Here is a 14490-nt window from a genome sequence, read left to right as displayed (position 1 = left end):
AGAATGGTAAAGGACTAATACTATCATGCCTTAATCCCATCACCCTGGGTTCCACCACAAAACCGCGCTCGACTAAACCGCGTCCGACTAAACCGCGTCGCTGACGTCATCAAAAGGGCGACAACAGCGCGGAGACAGAAGCACGCTGTAAACCCTAAACCTAAAATTAACCCCTAAACCTAAACCTAACCCCCCTAAACCTAATCCTAAACCTAACCCTAAACCTAACCCTTACCTTAAGTTGAATCGGCTTGCTTTCAAAGCGCTATTTAAAGCGCCCTTCTTTCTCCGCGCTGGCTGTTGTCGCCCTGTTGATGACATCAGTGACGCGGTTTAATCAGGCGTGGCTTAGTCGAGCACGGTTTTGACGGGTCACGTCACCCTGGAGCTGAAGGGGGATCCTTGTTATGCAGAATAGACTGGCCCAGGCTTTTTAAATGGTCCATTGACAAAGGTGCGAGTGAGTCTGCTTCCTGCCTAAAAACATATTTCTCCATTTCTTATCCAGGGAAATATAATATTCTGCCTTTTCAATATTTCCCAGGATATTTCATTTTTCTAGGAGAGGGGTAGGCTTTAACTTCCTACAGAAGGAAAACATTGATGCAATTTTAGGCATTTCGTGTGGCATAATTGTTGTCATTTATGGTGATTGGTCATATACTGGTTTATGTCTGCTTTTCTTATCTCTACCCAGATAAAACGCAAACCACCAAAATTTTTCACCACTTATTGGCTTTTGCATCACTAACCACCAATGCACCCATCCGTATACTCTCATTTGCAAAATCAGCCCACTAGTCAATCAAATGGAATCTCTACAACTTGGCTAATAGGCTGAGTATGAAATTATAACAAAGAATGGAGCAAACATTAGTAAATATTGAGTACTGGCTTTTGAGTATTTGAATGTGTGTATGTTTGTGTGCTGCCTAGAGGCCTGTGTGGTTATGTTGGCTCTCTGGGGTTTTGGAGCCCACTGACTTAGGTATACTGAAAAGAACCCATGACAATTTCAAATAATGAAGTGTGGGGAAAAAACTATAGATTAGGACACAATGCATATAGCGTTTGTTGAAAAACGCTATTTGTGACCTCATCCAGCGTCGCTTCAACTTCATAATTTTACCAATTGTCTTTTTTCATACTTGCCACCAGCAATAACTCCACACATTCCTGTTGAAATATAATTCTTTCTGCTCTCTTTAAGCATCTGCCACATTCTCTTTCTAACTTATCTTTGGAAGATAAATCTAGTTTTCACACAGGATTTGTGCTTCCCACTCTAATTAACTTTCACATGATCCTCATTCGGAGGTAAGATAGCCTTCCTCTTTCTAATCATTTCACTGATACGTATCTATTTTTTCTTTCATTTCATGCATAAATAATCTTTGCCATTTAATCATGTAATATTCCAAATTGAAATTTTCATACAATTTAATGATTACCTGATGGGGCCACAGATGTTTATCTCTGCTACTTGGTTTAAGCAACTGAGGCTTCCACAATATGCTTATTAGTAAGATAAAGTACACATTAGTCCATCAGCCTTAGTTGCATCAATGGCACCTGCAGCATTCCTTGGTGATAGTAAGGACATTGCCCTTGTGTCTTCTATTTCTTGTCAAATTTAATTAAAACCCTTTAATGCATGCAAAATCTAATGGTGGTTTGCAACTATCCATAAAAACAGATCAGTAGGCCATGGAACCACAAATGGAGACAAGTGTCTGATGTTATTATGTTGTTGCTGCCATGGGTGGTGGGGTGAAATGGGTTTAAAGGTTTCATATTATATGGTGGATTTTTTAATTTTTTGTAAGCCACCTGATATCACATTGTGTGAGTTGAGCTAAATAAATAGATAAATAAAATACTGATTCAACAGAATAGGAAATTTAGCATTTTAAACCTTAAAATGAAGGTATTGCATAGAATTGTTGAAACTCAACATTTGCCATGTAATTAGTTATTTCTAAGCACAAGAGAAAAGGTAGCATGATATTACTTATAACTGGAATTCAGTTAGGATTGAAATATTCACAGAATTAAAAAGGAGATTTCAAAGGTCAAATTGAAAAACCTAGGCTTAAAATGAAGAGATTCTGGAATTGGATTAAAAACAAACCCACTTTATTTTTGGTTGTTAATCATATTTTCAGTCAGATCTTGCAATTTGCTTTTCCTGGATCCTTTTACAAAAGCTACTATTAAAAGAGTCATTTTTGAAGAAAACAGTGGTTTTATTATTGTGAATGTTCAAAGTTGGGTAATGCATAAACCTGATTATCACTAAGGGTACCCCTTTTATTTTAAAGATTATAGTATGTTTGGGTCCATGGAAAGTTTCAGTCATCCACATCATGGTTTTCCCAAAGGTGTTTTTTTCAAGATGCAACTGGACATTGAAGACATTTCAATTTCATGAAGCTTCTTTAGTTCAGATGGATCTTCAAGAAAAACCAAGACAGTCCAGTTGCCTCTTGAAAAGCACCTTTGGTGCTTTTTTATGCTTGACTTTAAATGAGAGTTTGATGGAGTTAATTAGCTACAATAATGTATACAAAGTATAATAAATTTAATAAATAAATGATAATGCACAGTCTGATTTTTAATATTTGTAGTTAGAAAAGTACATGGAAATGACATAGTGGAAACTGAAAATAGATGATACACCATGAGATGTTTATCAGAGTCACATCAAATTCACCAGATGTGGCTTCTTGCACCCACACACCCAGTTAGATTAAAAATTACTCTCTTGTTTGACCTGTTACTGGGCTGCAGTTTATTAAATTCCTGGGGAGGAAACTCTACAGTAGAAAAATTCTGATGCCTTATGATGAGTTAATAAATACTAACCACACTACTGACTGGAAGGGTTGTTGACGTAGTCTTGCCATCCCAATCAGAATTAAGTTTCGGGCAGATGCAGTCAAAAACCACAAGGCCATCTCAGGAGTGATTTTCCGATACTATCAAGGCACAATATAAATATCTCCTGTTTTTTTTAACCCCACAAAATGTTTTCCAAATACGGGATTTGGAAAATATTTAGCTGCAAAGGGGCAAGTCTGAAAAACAAGGAATAACCATGAATTAATGATGTTGAGTAGCAAATTATCAAAATATAAAGTGTATGCCATTGAGCAGGCCAAGATTTTCACAACAAAGGATGTGATTTATTAAAGATCTTTGATTACACCATGGCAGCTAAAGGAACTGGAATCTGGAAAAAATGAAATGCATTTGTATAACCTGGACCGGGAGGCCCTGCTCACCATCATCCATGATCTTGTAATCTCTCACATAGATTACTGCAATGTGCTCTATATGAGGTGGCCCTTGAAGAGCATTTGAAAACTTCAACTGATGGAAAATGCAGTTGCGCAGGTAATAAATTATTCTGGCTATACAGCATATGTAAACAACACTACTGCTTGAACTGCACTGCTTCCAGGTGCAATTCAAGGTGCTGATTGTCACCTTTAAAGCCCTTCATGGCTTGGGACTGGGTTACCTAAAGGACCTCTTTTTCCAAGAGTTTCTACCTGCCCAACCCAATCCAACAGATGCTTTAGAACCCATCATTCAAAGAGTGTCAACTGATGGAATCTGGAGGATAGGCTTTCTCTGCTGTAGCCCCAACCTTGTGAAATATTTTCCCTTTGGTGATTAGAATGATGGTGACCCTGTTGCCCATTCCCAATACTAAAAAAACCCTAGCCACCATATTTTTGGAGTATAACACACACCTTTTCTCCCCCCAAAAGAGGGTGAAAATCTGGGTGCGTCTTATATACTGAATACATCATTTTTGGCCTACCGAAACCCCACCCCCTTCACAAAAATGGACATGCATAGCCTTTAGGAGGCCTGCAAAGTGCTCCTAGGGGCTGGGAATGGCAAAAACGAGCACAAAATGGGCCGTTTTTGCTCATTTTTGCCCCACCCAAACCTCAGGAGCACTCTACAAGCCTCCCAAAGCTCTGCGTGTCCTCTTTTTTTTTTTTTTTTTTTTTTTGCAAAAATGGGCTGGTTTTTTGCAAGTTTTTTGCCCTCCCCCAGCCCCTAAGGAGCATTCTACAAGCCTCCCAAAGTTCTGAATGCTACCCCTTTTTTTCCTCAAAAAATGAGGCATGCAGAGGGTTTGGGAGGCCTGCAGAGTGCAAAAACCTTTTTTTAATTTACCTCTTCAAAATCATGGTGTGTCTTATACTCCGGTGTGTCTTATAGTCCAAAAAATACAGTAAGTACCCAGGCTTGGAGCTCAGAATGTATTAAAGGTCCCATTGTTTGGCTTTACTATTAATTAATTAATCATCATGGCTGCTCTTTCTATTTATTTATCTTGTGGATGTTTTTACTCTTTTAATGTGCGTAATTGTTTTATAATTTTGGAGTTGGAAGCCGCCCTGGTTGAGTTGAGAGGCTGTAGCAATTGAATGAATGAATGGAGTGAGTAAATAAATAAATAAATAAATAAATAAATAAATAAGCAGGCAGGCAGGCAGGCAGGCAGGCAGGCAGGCAGGCAGGCAGGCAGGCAAAATATTCAGCAATACCTTTGAATGGTGGGGAGAAGGACCTCTATTCTTCTCCATGCAGGCATGAAACTATGTTTGATAATGCCTTAAAACACTTGGCAGGCAGTACAAAGCACGGTGTTAATACTACAAGAATTAGGGGCAACTGTGATCACGTTGGAATGATTTCCTTGCAGAGTATGTCTTAAGAATAATGTGACATTAGATGATTCATCAATTAATAGTAAAGCCAAACAACGGAATTCTTAATACATTCTGAGTTGAAAAGTTGGAAGCTTTGATTATGAAAAATCACTTATTTCTGCTTATACTCAAGGCATAGGGAAAAAAGGGAAATAAAACAACCCCACCTCAAAAAAAAAAAAGATGTAACCAATTAAAAATGTATATATGCATGGAAAGGTCAAACAAACCAAAAAAATGAATAGCATGAGAAAAAGGTTCCAGATAGGAACCTAGTTAAAGGAAATAAAAGTATTATAGAACAAAATTGTGTTGGCTTTCCTGTAAGTATCTCAAACGTATCAAGAGAAGGATGTTGTGGTTCGTTCTGTATTGCCTCAGAATGACGGACATAGAAGAATAACCTCAATCTACAAGAAAGTAAGTTCTGGGTGAATGATTAGGGGAAAAAAGATTCAAATAGTAGGAGCACATCAACATTTGGATCCACTTCCAGAAAGAAGTCTAAGTTTGCCATTGCCAGATTATAAAGGAGTTGGGCAAGATCTCTGCAAACCTTGAACAGTTAGTGCTTCTACTTTTGTAATCCATGGCTGTTGTTTCTGGCTCAAAGGATTTTGGAAAGGGTTATTTATATTGTCTTCCTTCCTTCCTTCCTTCCTTCCTTCTTTCCTATACCATGGCTAACACAAAACAGACTAATAAACCTAAATCAAACCAAGGCATCTGTAGATTGGAGGGAGGGAGGGAAGGAATGAGGGAGGGAGGGAGGGAGGCAGGGAGGGAAGGAAGGAAGGAAGGAAGGAAGGGAGGGAGGGAGGGAGGGAGGGAGGAAGGAAGGAAGGAAGGAAGGAAGGAAGGAAGGAAGGAAGGAAGGAAATATAAATAACCCTCTCCAGAATCCTACCAAGAGGCAGCAGCCATGGATTACAAAAGTAGTAGCAGCAACTGTTCAAGATTTGCAAATGTCTTGTCCAACCCCTTTCTAATCCAACAATGGCAAACTTAGACCTCCTTCTGCAAAGGTCTCCAAATGTTAATGTGTTCCTACTATTTGAATCTTTTTCCTAATCATTCACCCAGAACATACTTTCTTGTACATTAAGGTTATTCTTCGATGTCCTTCATTCTGAGGCAATACAGAACAAATCATGACATCCTTCTGTTGACACTTCTGAGATACTTACATGTTCTGTTCCCACAATACAAGCAATCAAGTCCGCAGCTGTTCCTGTCAGATCAAATTAGTAGGTCTGGTAGCATAATCATATTATCTGGGTCAGAAATCACCACTCTGAAAACAGGATTACTGCCCATTTTCTCCGGGAAGTGCCTAGTATCCTATGAGTTCCTGCACCAGAAGATTACTGGCAAAGTTTAGTAACATCATAAGCCCCTCCATGATCAAGCGGGCAGCAATAGTTGCAGTTCACCTATTACTATGCTTCTGTCTTTGCTTTCTTTTGCCACAATCTATTTCAATTTGCAGATCTTTTGTGATTTTCTCCAGTTTTTTCTCCTTTATTCTGTTGTCTCCAGTATCGCAATGTTCGCTCTCCAAACTTTTTTGTCATTCTTATCAACAATTTTTAAGTCTGAGGTATTATGTGGCAGGATGCCAGTTTGTCTGAATTCTGAAGTCCAAGATCACTTTAGCTATTTAGTTTCTATTGTGTGGTCTATTTTGTGAGGCCACGGCTTGTTGCTTGCAAGCAAAAGGTACTTCTAGCAGATATTCCAATGTACCATTGTTGCTACTTTCTCATGCCGCTGCTTGATGTCACTTTCTGCAATCTTCTTGCAGCAGCTTATTGATGATGATAGAATTATTACTATTATGCTATTATTATTTCTCTTGAGTGAAATGGATAACTGGGTTAAAAGGAAAAAGAACACTGACCATTTTGACATTTTCTGCAGAACTCCCAGAAGTACAATATTTTAATTAATCAGCTATTTCTTTTCCCTCCATGAAGCCAAAGTCTCTTAAGGTTTCTTAAGCACTGAAACTAGGCATTGTTGTGATACCATCTGTGTCATAAAAACAGCCATATGTATTAGTCAGGCAGTGAAAGTAATTTGTTGAATGCTGGCATCTGTATTAAGGACTAGTTCAATCTCACTAGACAATGTAGCTGGCTTCAGTTGGATCCATGTTGTAATGAGTGAAAAAATGCTTGTTTCTACTCCCAGAGGGCAATTACTCCAATGATTCATTAATAAAAGGAACGCTTACATATTCTGCATAGCTAATTTAAAATATTGTGTTTTAGCATGATCAAAGGTTCTGAGCACAAAGGAAAAAATAACATTCCAAGGGACAGAGACAATATTAAACATTTTCATCATTCTCTTTGTTTCACAAGAATTTGCCGTAATCACATCTTCTGCCTAAAATAACAACCCATTTAAAAATTCATGTTTACTAGCACCAATTTATACAGGTTAAAAAGTAAATTTCAGTAAAATCAGTGGTGCTTTTAATAGATTTGCTAGCTGAGAATGATAGACATTGTAGTCAAATGTATCTAGAGCAGTGGTTCCCAACATGGGGCCCACATCCCACAGGGGGGCAATTTAATTTTTAATGGGGACAATTTGATTTTTAATGGGAAAATTTGAACTTGTTTATACGTACCAAGCTAATGGACTTTTAGGCTTTCCTGTGAGTAGAGTTTACTTTTTGAGTAAAGTAAGAATTATATGTCACAGAGGGAGCATCACGATTTTAGAGATGCTTAGGTGGGGCACGATCAAAAAAAGGTTGGGAACCACTGATCTAGAGGTACCTAGGTTAAAGGAAGTGAATATTAAATTTCACCTTTTTTGTAAATATGTGTTAAAAGTGATATTTTTTCAGCTCATATGCTGAGACTGGCTACCCAAAGAAACATGGGACAGATAATATAACACCATTTACAGCAATATTCCTAAATATTTTACCCTCACGGCTCTTTTCTGTGTCATCCTAATGTATACACCTTCCCTAAAAATCCAAATACCAAAATGAACACAAATGAACAATGAAAACAATGCAATGAAACTTGAGGAAAGGTGGATTTTTTGTAACAACATACAGCTGAAAGATTCTTCACACCTGTCCTATCAGTCTGCAACACCCCAAGAGAGCTACACCTCAAAGTTTGGGGAAACTTGTTTTGAAGGCATTAACTTGAAATTGTTTGTGTCATGCTGAAACTGTTGGAAAGCAATGACATAGGTCTTCATTCTGTGTTGAACTGATTTGGGATGATGATGATGAGCAATGAAAATATTATTATATTTCCATCTTGTTAACTGCATTTTAGTAAAGAACACTAGATTTAACTATTGAATTTGCATGACTGAACTCCTGTAGGAAGAAAGAGTCTTTGGTGGATGGTTGACACTGCAGCCAGCATATTATTATGGGATGCTGCCCTGGGTTAAGAAAGGAAGAATGTCTCTCTTGCCATTTTCAATTGGCATCTATAGTTAAATAAGTATTTATATCAGCATTTTAGAAACAGCATTAGTAATTACAAGCAGATACATCAAAATGGTTTTAGAAATGGCTCAAATCCATTTTAAGGCAAAACCCACAAGGGCTAATAAAGACAAATTTAACAAATTATTGTTGGTCACGTTCAAGCAAATGTTTAGACTAAATTTGATATATTTGCCCACCTATTGAGTCCTTCCCAAGGACCCCCAGATAAAACAAATGTTGTTTAATAATATTAAAGGTATCCCAGGATGTAAGCTGTTCCATGTAAAGCTGCCTTCTGTAATTGATTTGTGTTCTTTTGTCAAAGGTGATGGTGTTAAAAGTGATGACTCTGTTTTGGAATTGCACTTATTACTGCTGGTACCATCTTTGCTTTCTTTTGCCACAGTAGTTCTACTTTTATTTGTGGGTCTTTATATTTTGTGATTTTTCTCCAATTTTTTCTCTTCTACTGTCTCCAGGTATCACAATGTGCATTATCCAAACTTGGTAGCCATGGCCTGATTTATTTAGTATTGCTGACAGAGGAATCAATATAATGGCAAACAATAGACTCTCCCCAAGTCTATCACCATTGATTAACAACTGTCTTCCATTGTGCCATTGATCTTTGCACAAAGCTTCTGATGTTTCTACTGACTACTGTTATTTCTAGGCACTTGATATTATGATGATTATGGTTAGTCTTTATTATTATTGACTGATGCATTCATGTAATGAACTTCTGCAGACTGGAATTGCATCCTACACTAGGTTTGAGGTTGAGGTTTATTCGATTTATATGCCGCCCTTCTCCCAAGGACTCAGGGCGGCGTACAACATTAAAAGAAACACATACTACAAAAGTTAAAAAGAAATTAAATAGGATATCCCCAAACCCAATTAAAATTAACAATGACACATTTTTTTAAAAGAATTCAAATTCAAATTAACAATAATCAATACTTTTGATTTGTTTTGTTCAGGCCAGGCTGGCTTGCTGGAAAAGCCAACTTTTTAGGGTGCGTCGGAAGGACCGGAGGTCGGGGATTATACGAAGCTCCGGGGGCAGCTCATTCCAGAGGGAAGGCGCTCCCACAGAGAAGGCTCTCCCCCTGGGGGTCACCAGTCGACATTGTCTGGCCAACGGCACCCTGAGGAGGCCAACTCTGTGGGATCGCACTGGACGATGGGAGGCTACCGGTGGCAGTAGGTGGTCTCGCAGGTACCCTGGGCCTAAGTCATGGGGCGCTTTAAAGGTCATAATTAGTACCTTGAATTGCATCCGGAAGACAACCAGCAACCAGTGCAGGCTGCCTAAAAGGGGTGTAACATGGGAGTACCTGGGTGCCCCCATGACAACCCACGCAGCCGCATTCTGGACTAGTTGAAGCTTCCGGATGCTCTTCAAGGGCAGCCCCATGTAGAGAGCATTACAGTAGTTCAGGTGAGAAAGGACAAGGGCATGGGTGACTGTGCACAGAGCATCCCGATCCAGAAAGGGGCGCAACTGACATACCAGGCGATTATTGTATAGCACTTCATTTTTATTCTTAAGCATTATGCCATCTCTACTACTGTGGTTTATGGTACCTGTTCTTATATATACAGGTATTTTACAATATTTCTAAACTACCCGAATCAAACACTGTCTTAGTGGACACTTAGAAACAGAGATGGTAAGGGTGTAGAAACTGATTCAGCCTGCTTAGCTATAGATTTGGATTTTTGTGGGGATTGTCCAAGATGACAACCAACATAGGTTGTAGTTAAGTTGTGCATTGAAATGATATCTTTGTGGTTCTTCCATGAGCCATTGGCCAGTCATTTGATTCTGACATATTGGCCAAACTCTGTAACTAATTATGATCAGCATAGCCTTCAATTTCAGACAGTTAAACTGAACAGTTACATAAAATCTCATTTAAGCCAACTCTTCATGACTTCACAGTCATAAGGCTCTTTCCTTCTTTTGATTGGCCCGACTTCTCACCTTAATCCATAACCTTAAAATTTCCTAGTTGTCTCCCATTAAAATACTAATCATTTCAGGTTTTTTATTGTCATATTTTTTTAAAAAAAATCTATGTCAAGGTCTTCTAAATTAACGAAGGATAAAAGGGACATCTGCTTGCCAGCCTTATTATATCTTTATATCCATGTTATATACTTAAGGTGTTAGCCAGAGTATGTATTCATTATAAGTAGCCCTACAACTTTATTTGCTTAGATGTACTTTGTGTTAGGCAGGTGAGGGAAGGAGACCATAGAGTGAGATCCTGCTATTAGGTTCCCTGCTACTCCACATGTACAACAAACATTGAAATTACCGTTTAACAAAATAACTGAGTTAGAAGGGACTTGGAGGTCTTCTAGTCCAACACCTTGCTCAAGCAGGAAACCCGTATCATTTCAAGACAAACGGTTGTCCACTCTCTTCTTAAAAACATGGAGGTAAGCCATTCCACTGATTAATTGTTCTCACAATTAATTCTAAGTTGTATCTCTCTTTGATAATCATCCATTAGTTACTTCTTGTCCTGCCCTCAATTGCTTTGGAGAATAGCTTGACTTTCTCTTCTTTGTAGCAGCCCCTCAAGATGATATTGGAACACAGTTATGGTGTCATCCCTAGCCTGTCAGACCTGAAAACCATCTTTTACATTTGGGCCTTCATGGTTGCCACATTTTCTACTGTGGGAAAATGGGAGGGGGGGTTTATATAAAGTGTGGATGCTATATAGTCAAAATAACATTATTTCTCAGAGTCGAGGCCATCTTGCCCTGCAGCTGTGATGAGGCAGGTGGGAGGCATCTCGAGATTTGGATGGTGCCTGATTGGATCATGTGATAGACAAGTGCGTGCTGGGCAGGGACTTGAACTTTCTTTTGGGTTGAGAAAACCTGGAAACTTTCAAATTCAGGTTTTCCCAGATGTGCCAATATGATATCTCAAAAAAAAAATGGAACTTTGAGGAAATTCAAGTCTTGGAGTCTTCTTTTGATAGGGGTGTTACTTGGAACCCTGACGTAGTCCTTTTCATTAAACTAGACATACCCAATTCCTACAACTGGTCATGTTTTAGCCCCCAGCTCCCTAATTATCTTTGTTGCTCTTCTCTGCACTCTTTCTAGAGTCTCAACATATTCCAAACGTGGCCTTACCAAGGCATTAAAAATGAATGAATAGTTCTTGTGATCTTGATTCAATACAATAGTCCAACCCCCTGCCTAGGCAGGAAAACCTATACCGTTTCAGACAGATGGCTATCCAACATCCTCTTAAAGACTTCCAGTATTGGGGCATTCACAACTTCTGGAGGCAAGCTGTTCCACTGATGAATTGTTCTGTCAGGAAATTTCTCCTCAGTTCTAAGTTCTATCCCTGTTAATAAAGCCTAGGACCAAGTTGGCTTTTTTTTAGCAACTGCAGCGCATTGGTGACTCATATTTAAATAGTTGTCCACTAGGACTCCTAGATCCCTCTCAGTTACTATTATTGAGTTCTATAGGTGTACTTTTGGTTTTTCATGTCTCAAGATAGAGCCTTACTTTAGTAAGGTTTGTCGTTGTTTGTAGGGTTTGCTGTTCGTGGGGTTTGTTGAACTTTAGTTTTTTACGATTTGTTGTTCCATCCACATTAGAAAAATAAATAAATCACTTTCCGCCAATAAGCAATATTCAATATTTCTGCCCAGAATGTTTGTATTAATTGCATGCATTGTAGCCTACAATGGTATAGTGAATATAAGAAAATGTTTACAAATCTTCACAAAAAAGAGTGGTTGCAGTTTTATCATTTCTATGTATTTGCACGCATACACTGGGGATGGGGTAGGATTAAGATTGGGGATAGGTTTGGAGATAGGATAAGAGATAAGATAGGGGATAGGATAGGGTAGGGTAGGATGGAATGGAATACAATTGAATAGAAAAGGATAGAAAAGAAAAGAATAAACAGGGTTGGAAGGGACCTTGGAGGTCTTCTAGTCCAGTGTTTTTCAACCACTGTGCCGCGGCACACTAGTGTGCCGTGACATAGTGTAAGGTATGCCATGGGAAAAACACTTTATATATAGTCAATATAGGCACAGAGTTAAAATTTTTTAACATTTTCTAATGGTGGTGTGCCTCGTGATTTTTTTCATGAAAAAAGTGTGCCTTTGCACAAAAAAGGTTGAAAAACACTGTTCTAGTCCAACCCCCTACTTAGGTAGGAAATCCCATATGCCGTTTCAGACAAATGGATGCATCTGCACTCATTCTAAATACTTCCAAATACGCAGTTATAATGCTTGTTCAACAGACACTTCCAAATAGATATAACTCTCCAGTGGCCAAAACGGGAAAATTTTATTTTATTTGTAAAAAGTTTTTAAATATTTAGCATAAAACAGACTGTACATCATCTAGCAGTGTATACAGTTTAGCCAGTATTTTATTTATTTATTTCATTTTTTAGATTTTTTTTTTGCGGGGTGGGGTAAACTTTTTAAAATCTGAATCCCATTTATAAAAAAAGTATTAAAATGTTCACCATTATTTACAAACCCCTTTTAAATTACACATAAATAAATATATACATTCAAGACATTGTTTTCCCTTATACACATAAAACATCCCTGGAGACATACATATATTTATATTTATATTTTTTGGCCTAGGTAGGCAAAAAAAAAATTTTAAACTTACCTGCCTATTTTCAAGTTTTTTTCCTTTTTTTAATTAAAAAAAAATGACCTGATGATGCACATAAAGTTGCAGTATCTCTTTTTCATATTTTTAAAAGTGGATGAAAAATTAAGGTTTTAATATTAGCTCAAAGTAAACTCTTCCTTGAATACAAAAAGAACTGCTACAGAACATTTCAGTCTTGGCAACTCTTGTTTTTTTTTCAAACCTGCAACCTCATTATATTAAAATACGTGTTTCTTAAATTATGCCTGGAAATCAAAACTTTTTTTTAAAAAAAGGCAAGCGTATTCAAAACTATTACATTATTTCACTTTATTCCTATCATTTTTTTCTAAAATCAAATCAGAAATCTCAGTATTTTGTCAAAAACAAAAAAGAGGGCTTAATACTGCATTCTGTTCCACCTGTTGAGTTTCCAATGAAGTAGTAGGAACCCAGTCAAACCTCACAAATCACAACATGGATGCACGTTTAAAATTGGAATTTCTTGCAAACACAACACTGCCACAAGAATTAATGTCACAAGATTTCAGCAACTGAGACCACTGAAATCCACCTGACTTAGTGACCGAATATGGTATCTGCTGTTTGCGGTGTGGTGGAGGGTTCTTCATGAATAGTCTAGATAGGTGGGAATGTCTGAGCATCAATTGAGGCAACTTAGAATATGATCAAGCCTTTGCCTGAATCTCACAGCAGGTTCAAACTTTTTAATTATCCCTCTTAATTAGTTTCTCAAAACTTTATTTAACTTTACATACTACTACACAATCATGCTGGTCCTGTTCTACAAGATATGGGCATGAACTCTCTTAACACAGCCTGACTGATAAAAGTTTAACTATAATTTTAAAATGAACTTGGTCCAGCCAATGTACTTTTCTCTCCCTTCTCCATCTCTGTCTCTTAACACATATAGAAATCTGGTCCTTTGGCAGGGGCAATGAGTACAGAAACATCTGCTTCCTGTTTTAATTATAGCTCATTGATGCATCTGAAGGTTACAAAATCTTGGCTAATTAAAAAGAAGGAGAATCAAATTGCAGCTCGTGGTAGTTCCATAAACCGCGGTTTGCCATTTTCAGATGCAACAATAAACCCTGGTTTTTGTTTGAACAGAGAGAAGATGCGATCGCTTCTTTTTCCCACGGAGGGAGAGAAACCGTGAGCATGTGACTTCAGCACATTTGTTCCCAACCTGCTGAGACAAAATGTATTGCTGAATTACATTGAGATTCCGCCACACAAAAAGTATATTGGAGGGGGGAAAAAAACATTGCCTGCAAAGTGTCCAGGTACAGCGTGTAACAAATTTCCATACGAGGAAAAAATAAAAAGAGATAGCACCACCTTTTACAATTTAAATTTTTTAAAAAATAATAATAATAAAAAGATAAATCCATGTTTACCTTCAGGTACATGGTCCCAAATGAATGGATAACAGCAGCTTTAAAGAGGAGAAAAGAGACAACACATGTCTCCAGAAAAGGATGTGGTTGAAAATTTAAAAATAAAAAAAAAGGAGAAGAAGATGCCCCAAAGCAAAGTCTAAGAAATATCTACATGCCTTCTAGGCAAGAAGATCTTAAGTCTGTG

This window comes from Thamnophis elegans, chromosome 5 (genome assembly GCF_009769535.1).
Source record: "Thamnophis elegans isolate rThaEle1 chromosome 5, rThaEle1.pri, whole genome shotgun sequence".
Classification (NCBI taxonomy): domain Eukaryota; kingdom Metazoa; phylum Chordata; class Lepidosauria; order Squamata; family Colubridae; genus Thamnophis; species Thamnophis elegans.
This window is presented reverse-complemented; position numbering follows the sequence as displayed.